Here is a 20,599-nt window from a genome sequence, read left to right as displayed (position 1 = left end):
ACCCTTGGTGTTGTCGAGTCTTTGGGCACTTTAAAAGACAGATTCCCCCCCCCCTTTTTTTTTCTTTTTCCGTGTATCATTTTGCTTTGTGGTTTGTGTTATCATTGTGGAAAATCTAATAACAATTTTATTTTTAAAAAATAAAAATAAAAGACAGATTTTTTTTAAAAAATGGCATAATCTTTTCATCAGGTCCACCGAGGCTTGCGCCATAATTAGTTTCTTACAACACATTGTCATAGCCATGTCTACTCAGAATTCCTCAGAAGTCCTATTGAATTCAATGTAGTTTACTCCCTGGCAAATGGGTATTATTATTATTCTAATTTATATACTGCCCTATGCCCAGAGGTCTCAGGGCGGTTAACGGAATAAAATCAAAATATATAATCAAAATAAAAACAGCAACCCAGTAACCCCTTAGGTAGGATTGTAGCCCTAGGCTGTATATACATATGTAGCCTTTGAAAACACACATGGGTCATAGCATTTTTTGTACATAGCAGTTTGCAATTCTGCATGACTTTGCACGATAACGTAGTCTAAAATGGCAGTTACTAGCTATGTTGTCTGTACGCACAGGTGGGCATGTTGAATTGCATTTGTTGCTTTACTGCCTATTTGAAAAGGTTCTTTGGAGCTCTTCGCAATCTCTCTTTGTTATAATGGACCTGGACAACTGAGTGTCATCAGCAAACTTGGCTACCTCACTGCTCACCCCTCACTCTAATGATATATGAAAAAGTTAAAAGCACAGGTCCCAATACAGTTTCTTCGGGAAACTCCACCTTCTACATTTCTACATTTATTCCTGCTTTCTGGTTTTTGCTACTTAACCAATTCCTAACCTACAAGAGTACTTCTCCCCTTCTTCCATGGGTGCCAAGCTTACTCATGAGTCTTTTGTGATGTAACATACAACATTTTTGGAAACTATATTTATAGTTTTAAATCTATCAATGCTTAATTGTTGTAGTTTTTTGTTGTTGTTTTCATCCCTATGTTTTTAGCTGGTCCTGTTTTATCTGTAAGCCACTTGGACTGGAGTCCCTGTCGGGGAAAAGATGGAATATAAATCTTCTTCTTCTTCTTTAGTGATCAGTTGTAGCCGAGTAAGATCGTCTTTCATGAACACAGTCTTAACAGTGAGTCTGTAAGTGACTGTGGAGGCCAATTCTGGATCCACACGTCCTTCCACAGTGGGGACATAGGTTTCCGGGCAGGAATTGATCACAGTGAGGGTTTGCTAGCTGTGCCTTCCTCTTAACATGTTTCCCTTTCATCCTGAGTTTGAGCGTCTTCAAAGCCCACGGCTGATCTCCAAAGGCTGTTCTCCAGTTGGAGCGCTCGCAGGCCAGTGTTTCACAATTGTCCATGTTTCTCCTACATTTTAAAAGATTTGCCTTGAGAGAGTCTTTAAACCTCTTTTGTTGTCCACCACTATTTCACTTTCTATTCTTGAGTTGGGAATAGAGTAGTTGCTTTGGAAGACGATAATCAGGCATCGGAACAACATGACCAGTCCAACAAAGTTGATGTTGAAGAATTATTGCTTCAACACTGGTGGTCCTTAAGAGTAATTTGGAAGCAATCCCACTTAATAGGATCTTGAAGGGCTTGAGTGTTCATTTTGCGCCTTGGTTTCCTTCCTTGAAGCCTGCGCTGAGGTATCTCGATAGCCAATGTAGAACGCATTAATCAATGATCTGTCCAGCAGTCGTCGGCACTTGTCATAGCTCTGGTAAGGAGCACATCACTTATAAATAATAAGTGTGCCTGGTATGAAAATCTCTCTTTCAGAGACTGTGTCGAAAGCTATAGTCTGTTTGCATTTTTATTTATAGCCTGGGTGGCACTACGAACAATGGAAACTGTTTGAAATATACCAGAAGCAGAAGTGAAACATCGCCAAGCAACTCCCCCTGTCCAGGCCAACAGAAATGCAAACAAAATGTAGACACTGAATGTAATATTTCTAATGGCTAGTGGAGGCTAGTCCATATGGGCAAATGAAGCACTGCCCCACCAACCTTAGTCTGCTCTCAGCCAGCCCCCACCAGCCCATCTTCCAATGAGCCCAGTGTGGTGGAACTGCCTACCATCTCCCTCATCTGTAGTCTCAGTGTTGCCCTTATAAAACATAGCAGAGAAGAGAACAGAAACAAAGCTTAAGATGAGTTGGCTCCACTAATTATTGAGTGTACTGCTGTCTGGGCTCCTTGCCTTCTGCTCTATCAGTCTCAGTGGACAGTAACCTCTGCTGCTGATGGCTATTTTGCCATCAGCAGGTTTCCCTAGAAAACAGCACATTTGCAGTTTCTAACCAGCTATGCCAACAAGATTAGGTATTACTCCGGGGAGGACTGAAGTTCCAGGGCATTGATATTCATGCTTTCTTAATTTAAGCCATAATCCAACAGCATAGACTACAGCATGGTAGTTCGTTCATACTGTTGTTTATTGTGGACATTAAGCTGCTTGTACCTGTGTTAGTTCTCTGTTGTCCATATGACTCCTTCCTGCACTTTCTGCTCCAGATTTTCTCACATCCTCTCCCTTTTGGATTCAGAAAATCTGGATTGAAGGAGAGGAAAGTGCAGGAAGACAGCGATTTGAAGGAGGACATCATACAGACAATGAAAATGGATGGAAGGGCAGGATGCTGCCCACATGCAACAAAAGTATGAATGAACCCTTTATTTAGTTAGAAGGTGGTGTTTTTGTACTGTAAACCACTCTCACTCCTCAGATGAAGAGCAGTGTATAATATTTAATAAATAATAAAGAAGATGTCTATAGGAGCACTAGGCTCCTTTGGGAGGAAGCAAGCGTCAGAGAATGAATGAATGAAAATACTGCTTCATGTTTTTGGCAAAAAAACCCCCAAAAAATCCCTAAGTAGTTTACAAAAGTTATAAAATCAAAATATAGTAAATATAATAAAATACAAACAAATATCAGAATAGAATAAACAAAGTCCATTGTTTTAAAGTGCAAGTCAGCAACTCAACAGACTTGCCAAGGCCATTTTGTGTTGGAAAGGACTAGAGGTCACCCATTTCAGCCCCCTGCTCAGTACAGGAATATTTATTTATATTAGCTATAATATTGTATAAATTTAAATTAGGTAACATTAGGTTTTACTATCCGTTACATGGGCGGGGTGTGTGTGGAATATTGCTGTGGATTCAGGCTTGTGGGTGTACTATGCAGAATATAACATGTGACTGGGACACACATATTTATTGGGGGTGTATATGTTGGACTTTAGCAGGATGCAAGGTGAAAACATCAGAGAGAATATTTGGACCCTGATTCTCCACATACTGTATCTTCCAACTTTGTTTTCACATCTGTGAATGAGAGATGCAGAGTTGAGTTAAACCTTCCTCATTATCAGCCACACGGGAAAGATTAGATTATGCCAGAGAAGGCTCTTTGATCTAAACAGACATCTTTCTCTCTGTTTTTTTCCCCCCTTGCACTGTTCTGGCTACATGGGGTTCCTCTTTAAAAACTTAACCATGTATACAAAATGAATTTTCGCACTTTGCGACTAAGTTGGGGCCAGTGGGTCCACTTAGCTGAATACCACCAACTGGGTAGAAATCACAGGGAAACCGATTTCACCCCAACATTAGGCAAAACTTCCTAACAGCCAGAGCTGTTGGACAGAAGAACAAAGTGCCTTGGGAGGTGGTAGGCTCTCCTTTGCTGGGCAGCTTTAAGCAGAGGCTGAATACCAGCTGATACTGAAGCTGCTTTCTCCACTGAGCAGAGAGGGTTGGACTTGATGACCTCCAAGGAGCCCTTGGCCCTATGAGTCTATGAAACCTATGTTTATTTGAAAAAGGATAAAGATAATGCCTCAGCCCGCTTTCACATAAGGCAAACTAAGGTCCACGGGCCAGATCAGGCCCAATTGCCTTCTGGATCTGGCCCACAGACGGTCTGGGAATTGCTGTGTGGATCACCAGCACGTATATTCTTTCCCTCTTCCTCTCATGGCACCGGTGGCGCCTCCCCCTCCCTCCTGACTTCTCCCCGCCCTGCCTAGAGGAGGAAGGCGGCCAGGCTTTGTTGGTGCCAGCAGCAGCAGCGCTCAAGCGGCCGCCATTTTAAGCAGCCCCTCTCCAGAGCCCTTTTGCACATGGCTCATCGTTCCCCCGCCGCCGCCACCAGCCCCTGCCACTCGCAAGACACAGGTAAGCAGCCACTGGGGCTCATGGGGCTCTTGCATCATTCCCCCCCCCAAAAAAAATATAGTCCGGCCCCTCACAAGGTCTGAGGGACAGTGGACCGGCCCCCTGCTGAAAAAGTTTGCTGACCCCTGCATAAGCACATTAAAACCACAGCATACAGTAACCTGAGTTTGCTTGCTCCTTCTTCTTTCTTTGAATGTCATTTTCAGCTCTTGAGACTGCCGTGATACACATTAAAGCAGGGAAGGAGCACCTTCTCTGGCCCAAGGGCTGCATCCCTTTGTGGGCAGCCTTCTGGCAGCTGCAGGCGAGTGGTGAGCAGCCCCAGAGGCGAAAGTGGGCAGGACAATGGATACGACTCTTTCATTTGTGCAGTAGGCTACATTCCTAGCTATGCAAACCTTAAGAGGCTTCTGTGCCTTAATTTCTCCATCCTCTTGTCCATGCGAGCCCTCAAGGAGACCTTGAAGCAGAGACAGCAAAGGAGTGTGGCCTGGGGAGGGTCTAGGGGGCCTGGAGCGTCACATCCAACCATTCCCTGGCCTGAGATCCCCTACCCTCTGCTGTAAGTGTTCATTATTCAAACACAGGGCACATGTTTAATTTTGATTGGATCTGAGTAATCAACAAGTCAGAATTCAATCTTTCCTTTTTTTGGTGCAGTTGCATGTTTTATTTCTCAGCAGAGTGCACAACAGACCTCACATCGGCATCTCATTACCCGTTCTCATCCGACACCCTGGTGCACCCACTTCTCTTTGTTGAGGTTGAAGGATCTAAAAAGGGGGGCCGCACTCTCTGCACCACTCACAGCCAAGAGATGATCTGAGAATTCCTTCTCACGCCAGACCAACTACTGACTGTCAGCCGTGGCAGAAGATTCTCCCCCCCCCCAAGCCCCGCTACGGTTGCCTTGGCACTCCATTGAATGCATTGGCACTCCATTGCATGCCCACACAAATTAGCTGCTTTGCATCCAGCCTGAGGGGAAATGGATAGCTGGGAATACTATTATCAAGGGTGCAACAGCAGTAGCAGCAGGCCTAGCCCCTTGCACTGATGCTTCTGCTGGAAACCCTATTGTAAGCAACAAGGCTGTTGGTGTTCTATAGCTTGGGCACTAAAATATGTCCTTGTCAGTTCGAGATTCAAGGCCTGTTAATCTTCAGTCCTATGTATGCTCACCCATTGCTTACCTCCGAATAAACACACAAGGGATTATGCAGTTCATCTCCAAACTAGAGCCATCTAGTCCTTCCAGATGCAACTGGAGACCTGACAGAACCTTAGTCACTGGACTAGACTGCTAAATCGCTTTTGGCATGGCTCATAGCGGCAAGCCGAGACAATGTTCTTGGGCTCCGTTGACATGCCCCAAGCAAGACTGCGCTGGAAGCTTCCAGCTAAGGAAAAATGCACTTCCGTGGCAGCGTTTCAGTTTTGACCCTTTTTTAATCCAGTGGAAGATCTCAGAGTTAATATGCCAATATTGAGAGGCTATAAAGGTAAAGGGACCCCTGACCATTAGGTCCAGTCGTGACCGACTCTGGGGTTGCGGCGCTCATCTCACCTTACTGGCCAAGGGAGCCGGAGTACAGCTTCCGGGTCATGTGGCCAGCATGACTAAGCTGCTTCTGGCGAACCAGAGCAGTGCACGGAAACGCCGTTTACCCTCCCGCCGGAGCGGTACCTATTTATCTACTTGCACTTTGACATGCTTTCGAACTGCTAGGTGGGCAGGAGCAGGGACAGAGCAACGGGAGCTCACCCCGTCACGGGGATTCAAACCGCTGACCTTCTGATCGGCAAGTCCTAGGCTCTGTGGTTTAACCCACAGCGCCACCCGCGTCCCTTTGAGAGGCTATAGCTCAGTAGTAAATAAAGCACATGTTTTGCACGTACAAAGGACCTGGGTTCTATCGCTGACTTCTCCAGTCTTAAAGGGAAACCCTCCACCTGAAGATCATTCTGGAGGGACCTTGCCAATAGCCTTCCTCAACTTCCTCCCGATGTTTGTGGGCCACAACTCCCAGCATCCTTGATCACTGAATTTGCTGGCTGAGGCTGATGGGAGTTGGAGTTCAACATTTGGAGGCACCATGTTGGCTAGAGTGGATAATAACAGGAACTGTAGCAATTGTGTATATTCAGTACTAAGCATTTTTGTGTGTTTACTTACCATTTGCAGATTGACACAGAGGACCTATATTACTTATTTACATGTTCAACCATTTGAAAAGTGCTTGATTCTTTTCCCCTAGTTCCCAATAACATTTTTTAAAAAATCTTTTATTTTACAACATGTGCTTTGATTAGGAAACAATTATATCAACATTCCCATTTGGGCCTGTACGGCAACCAGAATAAGGAAGGAGTCTTGGATGCAGAGCTGTTGTTTGGGGAGTTGGTTTATTATGTTATCTATTTGGCTCCTTAGCTTAACATCCTTTTGGCTTGGCAGGCAAATAAAAGAACGAGCATCTAATTTGTGAGTTCCTTTCCTCCTTACACACAGCATGACTCACATGACATCTCACATGTATACTTGTACCACACACAATAATTTATATGAAAGGACTGTCAACTTGCATGGGCCAGATCCAGTGTGGTAGAAACCTCACGTATTCACTTCTCCTTTTACTTCCTGTGCAAGATTATGCAGCTGTAGGAAATATACCCTTGAGAAACTAGAAGTGCCCATCCTTGATGAACCAGAAGCAGCTATTTACTCTGTGCTAGCAGGACATGCTATGAAATGAATGAGTGAATCTGTGCTATAGACAAGACGCATGACATTGCATGAAATGTCTTCTTTGGGACTGGAAAAGCTGCTCACTCGTTCACCCTGCTGTATTTTTTTTCATGGGCCCAGTTGGGATCCTTGAAAGAGCTTTGGACAGACACGACATCCCCGTGGCCGTTGTGTCTGCTCGCTCAGCGGGAGTGATCGTGTCATTCCAAAGCAATTTCTTCTCCTGAACCTCCCTGTGCATATGAGGCTTAAGATATCTGATCCACTCTAGGTGCATCAACACACACTGGTCTCTTCATGCCTGGGCACCAATAATTTTTTTTGTTTTGTTCTTGGAACATCTTGCAGGGAAGAGAAATGTCTCTTAGAGAAACTGGCTGAATTCAGGAACATCGTCTTGAAACCAACCTGGTTGTTCCAGTGGGTACCTTCTGCAATTTGATGTGACCAAGTCCAGCCAGTCACCAGCTTGGGGAGGAGAGATTTGAGGGTTAAGAGTGATGGTGTCCTAGGAACATTCCTGGGCATCAGCAGTGTTAAAACATTCCCAGGGTAGGGCTTGGAAAGTCCCCTGCTTGAGACCCTCCCCCTGGCCCTAGGGTCCTGTTCATAGTCCTGAGCTGGATGAGCTTCCATAGGAACACAATAAGAACCTTTTGGATTGCCCAAAGGCCCATCTAGTCCAGCATCCTGTTCTCACAGTGGCTGACCAGACTCCCGTCGGAAACATGCAAGGATCTAAGCACAAGAGCATTCTCGCCTCCTGTGGTTTCCAGCAACTGGTATTCAAAAACCTTACTGCACAGCCATTGTGGATAACAGCCATTGACGGCTAGCAGCCATTCCACTATAAGGCAACTCCTCCTTGGATAAACATGCTGGAGAAGAAGAGTTTACTACCTGTAATCTCTCTGGCCAAAAGAGCAACCGATTGGGAAGATGTGTCACTCCTAAGGCTTTCAAATATTCAGCGCGTCACTTCAGTATGTGCCCAGCTGTAAATTACTTCTGGCAGAATCAAGAAACGGTTTAGGTCATAGGTTAGTATACGGTGAAAACTGAAGATAGTTATTTATAACAGCTATGTTCTGATCAGAGAGACTGCAGCAAAATGTGCATATCCTCGCATCCTAACAGGAGTGCTCCTGTTCAGGGTTCCAGACAGCAAGGCAGCTGAGCATGCTCAGTTCTCATTAGGCTGCTGTTGTTCTTTAAGTGGGGTGGGGCTACCCGTTTAAGTGTTTTTTCAAAAATATTTTTGTACTGCTGCGAACACCAGGGTTCCCCCAAGCAGGTTGATACTTCACTTTTCTCTCAGTGGCTCCCCTTTTAGCTGCTGTATATAAGTCACCATATAAGTCTGCTGTTAGGAGCAGGGGTGTCCTACAGTTCATAAATGACCTCCAGAGCTACAACTCTCAGAGCTCCCAGAGGAGAGGGATTGACTATTAAATCACTATGATAATTATAGCTCTATGTCGGGGTGTGTGTGTGTGTCTCCCAATGGCCCTCAGCACCACTAACAAACTAGTTTCCATGATTCTTTAAGAAGGGCATGGCAGCTCCAAGTAGCACAACACTGAAGCTGTGACCGTTTAAAATGTTAGGATACGAAGAGCTACCAATAACTGTCTCTGACGTGAGCTGAAGACTGATATGATAGAAAAAGGAAGCCCTCACCCTTCTCTCTTGAGAAGGTATATCAATCTTTAGCCTCAGTAGTCAATGATCTTTCAATGTACAGTGGTACCTTGGGTTACATACGCTTCAAGTTACATACGCTTCAGGTTACAGACTCCGCTAACCCAGAAATAGTGCTTCAGGTTAAGAACTTTGCTTCAGGATGAGAACAGAAATTGTGCTCTGGTGGCGCGGCAGCAGCAGGAGGCCCCATTAGCTAAAGTGGTGCTTCAGGTTAAGAAGTCTCAGGTTAAGAACCAACCTCCGGAACGAATTAAGTACTTCACCCGAGGTACCACTGTACCAGCTTCCCTTCCCTCCAACCATGCTGAAAACCCTCACAGTCTTAGGGATATATCCCTCCCCCCCCTTACACCACAAGAGACAACAGCAGCATCCGTGCATTTTTAGCATTAAGAGCCACGTCATACTTTTATGTGGCTATTGGGTGCGCTGGTTTCCTCCCACATTTTGTTGTGGTAAACGCATAACCCGCTTTCAATCCGTTTTAGAATGTTGTTGTTGTTTTTCATTTGGTTTCCATTTTTAGATCATGTCTGTTTGCTGTGCCATGGGGAGGAAGGGCTGGGTATAAATAAAGAAAACATAGGATGAGAAACAAACCCCAAAGTCATTGGGGGTGAGGGGAATCTCATGCACAGGGAACAACTTCAGTCCTCCAGGCTTCTCTGCCTGGCCTGTGGAAATCTCCTCAAGGGACAATTCTTCACCAGGCCTGTTCTGCATCCTCCTCAAGTGGTTCTGCTTGGCTGGAAAGTTTCCCTGAACTGTTGAGAACATATCTTGCTCTCTCCTACGTATGGATCAGAGAAACCCCTGGCTTGTGTGGCTGGAATGTGGCCTACTACAGAAATTTAAGAGAAGGTGGGTGGGGGAGAGAGAGAACCTCGAAAAGGATACTGTAGAGTTGGAAACGGTTCAGCAACCGATACATGATCAAGGCAATGGAGGAACTCCCCTACAAGAGAGGTTGCAGCGTTTGGGACTGTTTTGGTTCAGAGAAAAGGCGACTAAGTGGTGACATGATAGAAGTTTAAAAGCTTGTGTGTTAAGTGAATAAGAGAAGTGTTTTTCTCCCTCTCTCTGGCAAGACTAGAACTCGTGGCCATACACTGAAGCTGAATGCTAGACAGATAAAAGAAGCTACTTCTTCACACCGCCAAGATATGGAGCTCGCTCCCAAACGAGGCAGTAATGGCGCCCAACCTAGATGGCTTTAAAAGAGAATTAGAAAAGAGGGCTCTACTCTGGCTCCACAGCTGGAGGCAGCAATGCTTCTGAATATCAGTTTTATGGAAGCCACAGGAGGGGAGACAGCTCTTGTGCTCGAATCCTGCTTGTCGGTTTCCCACAGGCATTTGGTTGGCCACTGTGAGAACAGGATGCTGGACTAGATGCAGCACTGGCCTGATCCAGCAGGCTCTCCTTACATCCTTTATGGAAGTGTTAGAGAGACAGAGAGAGAGAGAGAAGGAGTAGGCCTGCCCTCTTTGGTTCCTGTTTCGGTTCGTGACCAATGACCCCTGAGGGAATGCGGTCCTTGACAGAAGAAAAGTTGCCCACTCTTGTCCAAAGGGCCTATATTCAACGGAAGCTGGTCCTTCAGAGCCATTGGGCATTGCCTCACCAATCTCTGCCTTCAGCCAGCCCCCACCTGCCGGCCTTCTTGCATACAGTGGGGTGGGGGGGTGGCAATGCATGCCAGCTTCCCCCTCCTCAGTGCCAAGGCTGCCCTTGCAGAACTCCGCTGTGTGGAGGGAGAAGACCGGGACAAAACTAGAACTGAATCGGTTGGCTCTGACTGCCATGAACTGTGGCTCCACCCATTACTGGGCTCCCACTTTACCAGTCACCACTGCCCCTACTGTGAACCACCCTCCCAGCTTCTAGATCTGCTGCACTCTGGGCCTCTCAATCCCAACCGTGCCTGTGCTGTACCCAGAACAGGAAGTTCATGCCCACATTGCGTGATTGGGCCCTTCCTGCCCCAGATCGCAGATGGCCTTATCCACTTTGTGGCTGGAAGTGCTTGCTGACTGTAGCACATCGACAGATCCAGATCTGGTGGTTTTCTCCCCAGGAAACAAACCACTATCTTTAGAGGACAGAGACATGAAGAAACCCAGAGGCACACACGACTCACACCTCACCATTCCAGCCGTCCCTCCTTAAGCCTGCCCTTAAGGACTTCTACCTCAAACCCTAGCCGCCTCTGGTGGTCAACTACATCCTCTCCCATGCTGTGAGAAAGCTCCCTTTTTACAGGTACATACATCAGTAACTTGAAAACTGTCTTTCCAGACTGGACTCCTCGAGATATTGTTGGGACTCCCAACTCCCATCAGCCTCGATGGCCAATGGTCAGGGATGACGGGAGTTGTAGTCCAACCATCTGCTTCCCCGTCCCCCCAGATGCTTCCAGACCGTCGTAGTTTTCAGATAGGATTTTGCATGTGAAGCTGATTTAGTGCCCCTGAATAACAAACACGCTTTGAGAAGGAAAGCAATTTGGGAAATGCCGTGGAAAACGCTGGGTAACCCGTGCTTTCGCACAATGCCATCGAACCTCCCCAACCAACAAACCAGAGTGAAGGCTCATGAAGCAGCCAGTGCTGTCTATTTCCCCGCCAAAAGTGATTCAGGATGAATGCTCAAGAAGAAGAGGAGGAGTTTGGATTTGATATCCCACTTTATCACTACCCTAAGGAGTCTCAAAGTGGCTAATCTTCTCCTTTCCCTTCCTCCCCCACAGCAAACACTCTGTGAGGTGAGTGGGGCTGAGAGACTTCAGAGAAGTGTGACTGGCCCAAGGTCACCCAGCAGCTGCATGTGGAGGAGCGGAGACACGAACCCGGTTCACCAGATTACGAGTCCACCGCTCTTAACCACTACACCACACTGGCTCTCAATGAACCGGCTGTTTGGAAAAGGCCCCTATTGGAGACACCAAGATCCAGATAATTCAGCAACCCAAAGCGGCCTAGTTAGGTGCTCTTTGGAAACCCACATGGCAGAGCGTATCCAGCCCCTCTTGTTTATTTTGGCAATTAGAGGCTTCCTATATGTGGAAGTTCTATTCTCAGCTGTTCTAGCAAATAGCCGTTGATAGACCTATTTGCCATCCATTGGTTTAATATGTTTTTTAAGACAAAAAACCATACATAGCAGCTGTCATTACAACACCCTTTGTCAATAATTCCATAAGCTGATTATGCAGCAGATGAAGAAAGGCGCAAACAAAAACCAACACAACACTCTTTTTTTTTTTTTAAAGCTACTCCTCAGATTGGCACCTGGCTATTTTTTCTAAACAACCCAGGATTCCCCCCACCCCCCACCCCGCTTGCTTTAGGTTTTTCATTTGCTACCTGGCTATTAAAGTTTCACCGTTGCCTCAACAATTAACCGGTTAAGGAACCCGCCCCCCCCCAGTCACAATAATTTTGCACAGCAATCGCATCTGTTGCCCCCTAGGGAGTCGGCTGCGAATGGAATCTGCATCCCGTTTTCCTCTTCTATATAGCTCAAATGAAAAGCTAGCTGAGTCAATTGACAGCGGATGACATCTGCAAGACCCTGAGGAACTTTGCTGTGATTTGGATTTCTAGGTCTCATTATGAGGGAGAGCAGAATATTTGATCTGTGTGCAAACCCCCTTGTTCCTTTTCCTATAGCCCCACCGCCAGAAGCCGCAGCCTCTTTTCCCATGTCTCAAGTTAAGGAGGAGACCAAACCAACTCCAGAAGAGCAGAGCAGGAGAGCAGGGAACGAAATCCAAGCGCAGCTGGAATGCTCAGAGAAAAACAGCTGCTTTTGGGATTCCGTTGCCCGCTAACACACTGTCGTCATCATCATTGAAGAAGCTGGCTGGCCGCAGAAGGCAGGCAAGGTGGTACTGAGGCCTGGGCAAAGAAGCAGGCTCCATCATGGAAGGGAAGAAGGTCACACACTGTCAGCCCCCAAGAGCTGAGATTTATGCAAGGAGCGCGAAGACAGTTCCAAGAGCAGCTATGGCTTCTGCGCGGAGGAGATGCTACAGGTCCTGTAAGGAGAGAAAGCCCAGCCAGGGTCAGTAAGTCCTTCGGCAGATTCCTCAGCTACACGGTGCATGTTTTTCCAGAAGCCCCTCTTTAGTGCAAGCTGCTGTTGTGTCCTGACTTGGTATCAAATGCTACCTGCCTGACTGTACTTATTTACCAGACTTTATTTGCCTGACTTTACTACCTCCACTGTAGGAGGCACTGAGTGGCTGATCCAGTAAGGTTAGTCTTATGTTCTTATACTAAGGTTAGGCTTATGCTCTTATACTTTCTCCTGTATTTGTCTACAAAGGAAAATCATGGGCACCCTGACCTTTTTACACAGAAGCTAATTTAACTGCAAGTGGAGCTTAAGCTCATGCAATCAAATAATGATGCCCTGGTTAAGAATGCTGGACTTTGGAGACCTCGATTCTACAAAGCTCCCTGCGTGGCCTTGGACCACTCTCCATCTCCCAGCCTAATCTACTTTGCAGGGTTGTTGTGAGGATAAACAAGAGAGGGATGCCGCCTTGAGCTCCTTGGAGGACCAAAGTATCAAATAAGATAAAAGTGTTTAGGTTCGTTGAAGAGACTGCTTCAGGAGATTCCGGTGGGTGGGTTTAACAAACTGGGCCGAACAGCACAAAGGTTTTGCACAATGCTTGCTGTCCTTTGTGCTGTTTCTCCTGTGTCATCTGCACTGATCCTGCAACTCTGTTTGGACTAAGAATATGCAAACAGGTTAGAATTATTATTATTTTTTGGTTTAAGCAGTAAACAGATCTTGGTATATAAAATAAACAATATATTATTATTATTACTATTTTTACTTTTATTATTGTTATTATTACTATGGCTGCTGATGCTGCGACTACTACTACTAGATTTGCATTTATTGATTATTTAATAAATAATATCAATTGTAATTTATTATTTATTAATGCATTTATTTGCATTAAGGAGAGCACTGCAGGATCAGATCAAAGTTCCATCTACGCCAAATCTCCCGTTTCTACAGTGGTGAACCAGCTGCCTCTAGGGAGCCCACAAGCAGTACCTGAGCGCAGTAGCCCTCCGCTGCTGTTTGTCCCCGCAACAACTAGTATATTCAGAGGTACACTTACTATTTAGAAAACATGGCTCATGGCTCAGTTTTCTTGAAAGAAAGAAAAATCATTTGAAAGCCCCCCACCCTATGCCAATCAGTTGCTGCCACATCTGCTCTCTGCAATTTCTTTAAAGTAATTAATGTGTTGTGTGAAGAAGCACTTCCTTTCAGGAATCAGCCTAGCCCAGGTGAGACTAGCAAGGGGGGGGGAAGAGAGAAATGAGAACACCTGTCAGCCTACAATGCACCAGTTGCTTGTGAGTGCTGCTAAGCAATGCAGGAAGGTGGAAGGGAGTTGGTTGTGAATGGACTCTGCAAGGGGAGGAAAATGCAAATCACAAACAAAACCCCAACCAATTTCAACATCACTTGTGCAAACAGCTTCGCTGGTAATTCTGCCTGGCATACATTAAATACTTTCCCTATTACCATGCCCCACCTTGGCAGGTGTCTATTTCTCCACCCACTTCCTAGTCCCTTGCTGGCACACACACTCCACAAGGAAAGGTGGTATTCCCACTCCCACCCCCACCCACCCCTCAATCTTCCTTCTGGCTGTTGTGCCACACAACTCCCCGCTGTTATTATGCCCCTGGGATGCAGCCAGGCTTAAAGCTCAAACAAGAGGAGGTAGATTTGCCAGGGTCAAATTTCAAATCTTTTATTGTTATTCCACTTCCTTGTAACCCTTTCCTCTGCAGAGCAGATGCATGCATTGTGCTAAGCAGAAAATTAGAGAAGAAGAGAATCGAGGGGGGGGGGGGAGAGAGAGAGACTATCATAGGAAAAGGGGTGGAAGGAAAGGACCATCTTGCATTAGAGTTGGGTAGATTTTGCAACCCGCCCTGATCCCCCCCAAAAGGGTAGAAGGAGAGGTGGGCAGACAACACCTGTTGTTCGTGCTGAAAACACGAAGGCCAACCATTAAAATAATCCGCAGAACAAACTGCCTTCTCTCCAATTTTATTTTAGAACCTCCTACAGGGCGCCACACAACAAACCCAGCATCTACACTGCCCACTGGTTAGACTGGACCCAGTTAGCAGTGCAGGAGGGAGAGAGGCCAGCTGCCCCCCACCCCTTCTGGCGATTCTGTCCAGCAACTTTTCTCTCATTCTCCTCCCTGGGGGCTTTTTGCAAGTCTCATCCCCAGCTGGAGAGGAAGGGGAAGAGGTTGGTGGGTAGAAGGCCCTCCCTGCTGCTGAATGTCCCCTGCAGGTATTCCTTGCCCAACAGAAGAAGAAGAAAATGGTTGCTTGTGAACAGCAATTCAGATGCACCTTTCCAATTGAGACCCACATCACCCACAATCCCCATCTTTTTCTAGATCTAGGTAAATAAGCCCAAATGGACCAGCGGGGAAATAGTAAATGGGCAGACCAAAGTTGGCGCTGCCAGCTAGGGCTAAAGGAACACGTTCTTCCCCTGCTCTGTTCCCTCTGCTGCCTCCTCTGTGCTGAATCCCAGAATGTAAGCTGCTTGGGGCAGAGACCTCTCGTCTTGTTGTCCCTCTGTAAAGGCACGGTGCACATGGATGGAACTAGCTAGCTAAATAAATAGGCAGGTGGTTTAGACCACAGTGCCACGTGGAAAGTGTAGTACAACAATATCCACAGGGTCACATAAATTCCCCCATCTCTGTTCCAGCTTGTGTCTGTCAAGGGCCCTGGGCTTCCCTACCCCTTAGGGCTTCTTCCCAGACCTCACTCAGGCTGTGCCACAAAGACACTCCTGTCTCTAGGTACTGGAAGAGATGTTAATCCCAGACAAAATGACAACTTTCCCATTCTGCAAACAATCCAGCATCTTTATTCTGCAAGCAAGATAATGGACTGGCAATAATATAGAAAGGGAAATGGAATCTGCCTCATCTACCTAGCTCATTATTGTCTACACTGAGGGCTTCTCCGCACCTAGCTTTTGCCCCATTTTGTCCAGGAGCTCTGGAGCTTTCCCCGTGAAAACCTGCTCTTTAAAGCTGAAATGGAACCAACAGCAATTTTGGTTTTCTGCCGTTTGCTCCGATTCAACTTTAAAGAGTAAGTTTTTGCGGGGAAAGCTAGCAAAAAAGGGGGATGGCACTCAGATACATGGCTTAAAGCATGGACCATGCCTGGAAAGTCCGGACGAAAGGAAAGTGTGACTAAGCCCTGACTGTGAGTGGCTCTCCAGGGTTTCAGGCAAGGAACCATCCCAGTCCTTCCTGGAGACACCAGGGATTGAACCTGGGACCTTGTGCATGCAAGGCAGATGCTCTGCCACTGGGCTACGACCCTTCTGTACAACTGGCTTTAGCAGATACCACAACTGGCCTTGGCAGTGGTGCCTGGTGGACATCAATGCTGATGGGGTGGCCATTGAAAATAAACACACACAGTTTTTTCTGTGTAAAGGCAGTGCAGCCCCGTGGTCTTTTAAGTCAGGGCAAATGTACCTGCACCGTTTATACCGTTCTCATGTGACCACTGGTAAAGTATCGAGCACGTCAGCCATGCTTCTTACAGCGAATAGTTGGTGGACTCTTTCACCACCTCAGAAAGGCAACTCTCTTCCAGCCAAAGGTCCAACTTGTGGTTCCTCAATAAAAACTGGCCAGACTCCTTCAGGGAAAGTTTGGCCACAGTAACTTCACTGCACCTCCTATTCTCTCTTCCATTTTGGACTAGAGCGATAGCCATCCCTCCCTCCATAGTCCCTAGGAAGTCAGTTTGTTTTGTGCTCTACATACAGTATCTCCTGGTGGCAGACTCTGGAGTAAGTCAACTGTCACTTTTGTCCGCCAGGAGATTCTAACACCTCTGGAACCTGCCCTGCTGATTTATATTTTTTTACATTGATAAACCACCTTTTTTCCTCCAGGGAGCTCAAGGCAGCATGAACGGTTCTCTCCCTCATTGTCAAATCCCCACAACAACCCTGTGAGGTAGGTTAGGCTGAGAGGCAAGTGGTCGGTGGCCCCAAGATTCGCCCAGTGAACTTCACGGCCGAGTGAAGGGATTTGAACCCGGACCTCCCCCACTCACAGCAGATCTGCACTGGTGCATGATCTGTTGCTGTGCGGGTGCTTGCATGCTTTCAGGGGAGATGCTATTATTTGGGGCTGCCTCACAACTACGCCCTTCCTAATTTAAGTGCTATGACAACGCACACCGCAAGCCTCCCTTCTGCTTCCTACTGCGCTGGAGCGGTGGTTTCCGTTGGGCGTAGAGGCAGCCTAACTCGAAGAACACAAAGGGTGCTGCAATCCTGTGCAGGGTTATTTGGGAGTGAGTCCCACTGAGCACCTCAGCCCTCTCCCCTGAAGTAAATGCGCAGAGGATTAGGCTCTCCGTAGTGGGTGGGTCAAAGGACTGATAAGGGACAGAAAGGAACCCAGTCCTCATCTTTCCATCCACCGCTCCACCTGCAGAACCATCCACTTGCACCCAAAGCCATCTCAAAACAGTGCCCAAACAGCTCTTTAACTCCCCCAAGGTCAAAAGTCAATTTTGGCTGTGTGTTCAAGTGTGCACACACAAAAAAACTCCAGAGACACAAAAATACACATGTCAGCAGAACAGCAAGCGCCGATTCCCCATCCCCCCATTTCCTCTTTTTTTAAATAGAAAAATAAATCCATAGCAGATCTCTAAACTGCTTTTTGAACCTGTGGAAAGACAACCAACTTGTTGCCGCCATTGTCCTCAAAACCCACAAGGTCACCTCATTTTGTTGTTACAGATCGAAACCGTTGGCCGCACTTCTGAAAACATAAACCACCTCGATCGGAAGTCTCGGTTGTGCCTCTGAATTCCGATTCAGAGAACCAAGCATGTGATCCGAATACAAGGGTCACACTGGACTGACTCCTCTGTAGGTTTGCCGCCTTTTGCTACAGGGCTCTGGTAAGCTGAACAGCCACCAGATACTGAGGCATTGTTTAACAGGTGGAATTTCCCCTTCTTCCTCTCTCTCTCTCTCTCTCTCTCTCTCTCTCTCTCTCTCTCTCTCTCTCTGCTGGACATGTTTCCCCTCCTAAATTCCTGTGTGTCAGCCTGCCACTGAAGACACCAGTACAGATCCAATTAAAACAGGGGGAACCCACGAATTCTCATTTCGAAAAGGAGCAGCTCACCAATATTTGAAATCCAGCCTCTTTAGCAAGCGGGTTGCTGAAAATAATTGGGGAGAGGAACCATCTCTCTGTGTGGGGGTCCCAGCTCATCCAATGGGGGCTTTCCCAGGAAGCAAAGCAGTCCAAACGACTAGGCAATGAAGGGTGGTCTTCAACTCTGAGCAGACGCGTTGAAATTAACAGAGCTAACTTAGTCATGCTCATTAGTTTCGGCGGGTCTGCTCTGAACAAAACAATAGCTGAATCCCACCCTAATGCATCAGTCATGGCTGAAAAGATCTGCGCCATTAGCCACTGCATGCCCATGGTATGGTCCAAAGGTACAAGAGGCAGGTCCAAGTCTGGTCAGTGACTGAATGAGAGAGCATGTGGGAACCACATGTAATGCTGCCTTAGGTTCCACAGTGGAAGAAAGGCAGGAAGTAAGTAAATAAGCAACAACTTCAAACAGCGAAGCTATTAAAAACAACAACAAAGAAGCAGTAACAGCTTTTCTTGGCATGGAAACTCCAGGGCGGGGGAAGTTTCACCTGTTGATTTCTGCCTGCAATGCAGGTGTTGAAAAGCTCCAGGACCTCAATGCATTAAAAAAAAAAAAAGGACTGGTAGGTTTGCCTAAATGGGGTGCAAACAGCAGCTTCGAGGGGAAGCAACCTCCACCTGAAAACAGCAGAGGGGGATTTTTAGGGCCAATCCAGGCGTTTTCCTTCAGCTACTGCTGTCCCACTCTTTCTCCTCCAGAGATTCCCTATGCTCTGAAAATCCTAAAAGCAGAGCTGCATCGACATCACAGAGAAGCACCGGATTTGTTTATCTGGGAGGAGAAAATGTGGAACAGCAATACTTGGAGGAGAAGGCCACATGGAACTAAAGGGGGAAACTAAAGGAGGCACAAGAGTTTCACAATCCACATTAAGCCCAAGGTATGAAAGGGGGCGCCTTAGTTATTCTTTTATTCTATGCTTCGATGTAATTTCAAGATTCCTGTGCTGTGCAGGCAGTTGGGCTTAATCTTCTCCCGGGAGCACCCCTAAAATTATGATCGTTATGAAAGGGCAAACCTCCCTTTCCCCACAGTCCTGGTTCAGATCCTCACCGCCCCTCTAACAATACCGAGAAAGAAATATAGAAAACCTGATCATCCCTCTCTCAACATATTGTTTGGCCCTCAACCCTGAAAAGTATGGAACAAAGAGGACTTTTTTTTTGAGGGGGGGTGTACCTTCAGTTCTTGCAGAAACTCAAGACTTGGCCCAGAATATTTCCTGTTAATTTAGATACCTTGGAACATCTTGCGCCACGGGGGAATTAAACACACCTTAGGAGTTGTACTAACATTTCCTTCTTCCAGTCATCTTTTCCTCAAACCCACTGCCACTATCCCCAGTTTTTACAAATGGATAGCTGGGGGGGGGGGCGCAAAAGGTTGTGGCCACCCAGCAAGCTTCTGGCAAAATTGGGATCTCTCTGTTCAAAGCAGAGATGTGGATCTCTGCTCTCCCACTCTTGGCACCAGTTTGGGTTAGGGAGGGGAGTATTTTGCGGCATTGAGAAATGCAAGGTTCTTGGGAGGAAACTGCCCCTTGCTTCCTAGCCACCACACCCAATTCCTTAGGAAAGGTGATTTGCCAATGCCACCAGTTGGAGACACCTGGCTTGATGAAACCAGAGGCTATGACAAGGTAAAAAATCTACCTGTGGCATTTCTGCCTGTTGCATCTCTTAAAAAGCACAGTATACCCAGCTGGGGGTGTGGAAGGGTGGTGGCAGCAAACTGGGTCTTTGGCCCGGACGAAATAAAGCCTAGTTTCGCCCCTGCTTTCGCTTGGATCCTGCTCTCTTCCTAGTTCTTTGGCCTCACTGTGTGCACTGCTTCCTTAGCACAGGCCACACCCTGTCTGTGGGGTTCAAGGCAACTACTTTCCTCCACTCGCACCCCCCCCCCCGCCCCCGATCAGCCACACCATCCTGTTACCTGTGTATTTCTGGCCTAACCATTAAAACGTTGTGATGAATGTGCAAGTCTTTTAAGTTCCTCCGGGTAAGAATAATGTGTGGAGACACTCCAGTGGAGTTTAACCTCTCTCTCTCTCTCTCCTATATACTTTATATATATATATACCTGTGCAGAAACAGGTGTGAGGTGCCAGCCCTCCTGATGCCCCCTCTCTCCCACCCAGGCGCGCATCACCCACCTCTCACCTGCCAGTCTGTGGAAGCGGGGCGATCAAGTGCCCTCGCTCAGCTTTGCGTGCCGCGGATCCAGACCACGGCACAAGAGCCAGGCACGTCGAAAGGGAACCTGCCTGCTTGCCAGCCCGCCTAATGGGCAAGTCGAGGCCCGGCCCGGCCAGGCTGCGTGGGCACAGCTCTGAAAAGCGTGCCAGCCTGTTGCGCCCCGGCCCTTTCTGCGCTGCTCCTCGCGGAGGCTACTTTATGCAGAGAGGACCAGCGAATTGCCCCCTTCCTTCCTCTCCTGGGAAGGCCGCCGCAGCCAATCAGGGCTCGGGAAAGCCTGGAATCCCCCCCTCCCGCGCGTACACACATACAAACACACACTCGCCTCTTCCAAACGAACTTCTCCTTTGCTCTCGCAGCCGTCGAGCCACTTTCGCTTTTGGTCTTGCTATGGCTAAATCCCTCCCGGGCCGGGCCTGCTGCTTGCTCCGCCTCAAGTGCTACTGGTTTCTCTCACCCATT

At 47.2% G+C, this 20,599-nt stretch overlaps 2 long non-coding RNA genes across 3 annotated transcripts; both read right to left on the bottom strand.

Annotated features, from left to right (window-relative positions):
- Positions 1-3,228: 3,228 nt before the first annotated feature.
- On the bottom strand, positions 3,229-9,891 carry LOC310757406. 2 transcript variants are annotated; one of them, XR_014545167.1, is made up of 3 exons: positions 9,066-9,891; positions 7,855-7,962; positions 3,229-3,353 (listed from the first exon to the last, which is right to left on the bottom strand). It is a non-coding gene; the product is annotated as an uncharacterized lncRNA (long non-coding RNA). The 2 variants fall into 2 exon arrangements; XR_014545168.1 differs by lacking the exon at positions 3,229-3,353 and having other exon boundaries at positions 6,593-7,962.
- A 1,878-nt stretch (positions 9,892-11,769) lies between these two features.
- On the bottom strand, positions 11,770-20,338 carry LOC310757509. Its single transcript, XR_014545280.1, has 2 exons — positions 20,102-20,338; positions 11,770-12,697 (listed from the first exon to the last, which is right to left on the bottom strand). It is a non-coding gene; the product is annotated as an uncharacterized lncRNA (long non-coding RNA).
- Positions 20,339-20,599: the final 261 nt, after the last annotated feature.

This window comes from Podarcis filfolensis (assembly GCF_964270895.1).
Source record: "Podarcis filfolensis genome assembly, chromosome: 2".
NCBI classification, from domain to species: Eukaryota; Metazoa; Chordata; class Lepidosauria; order Squamata; family Lacertidae; genus Podarcis; species Podarcis filfolensis.
Note: the sequence above shows the minus strand (reverse complement) of the source record. Positions and strands in the feature narration are given on the sequence as shown.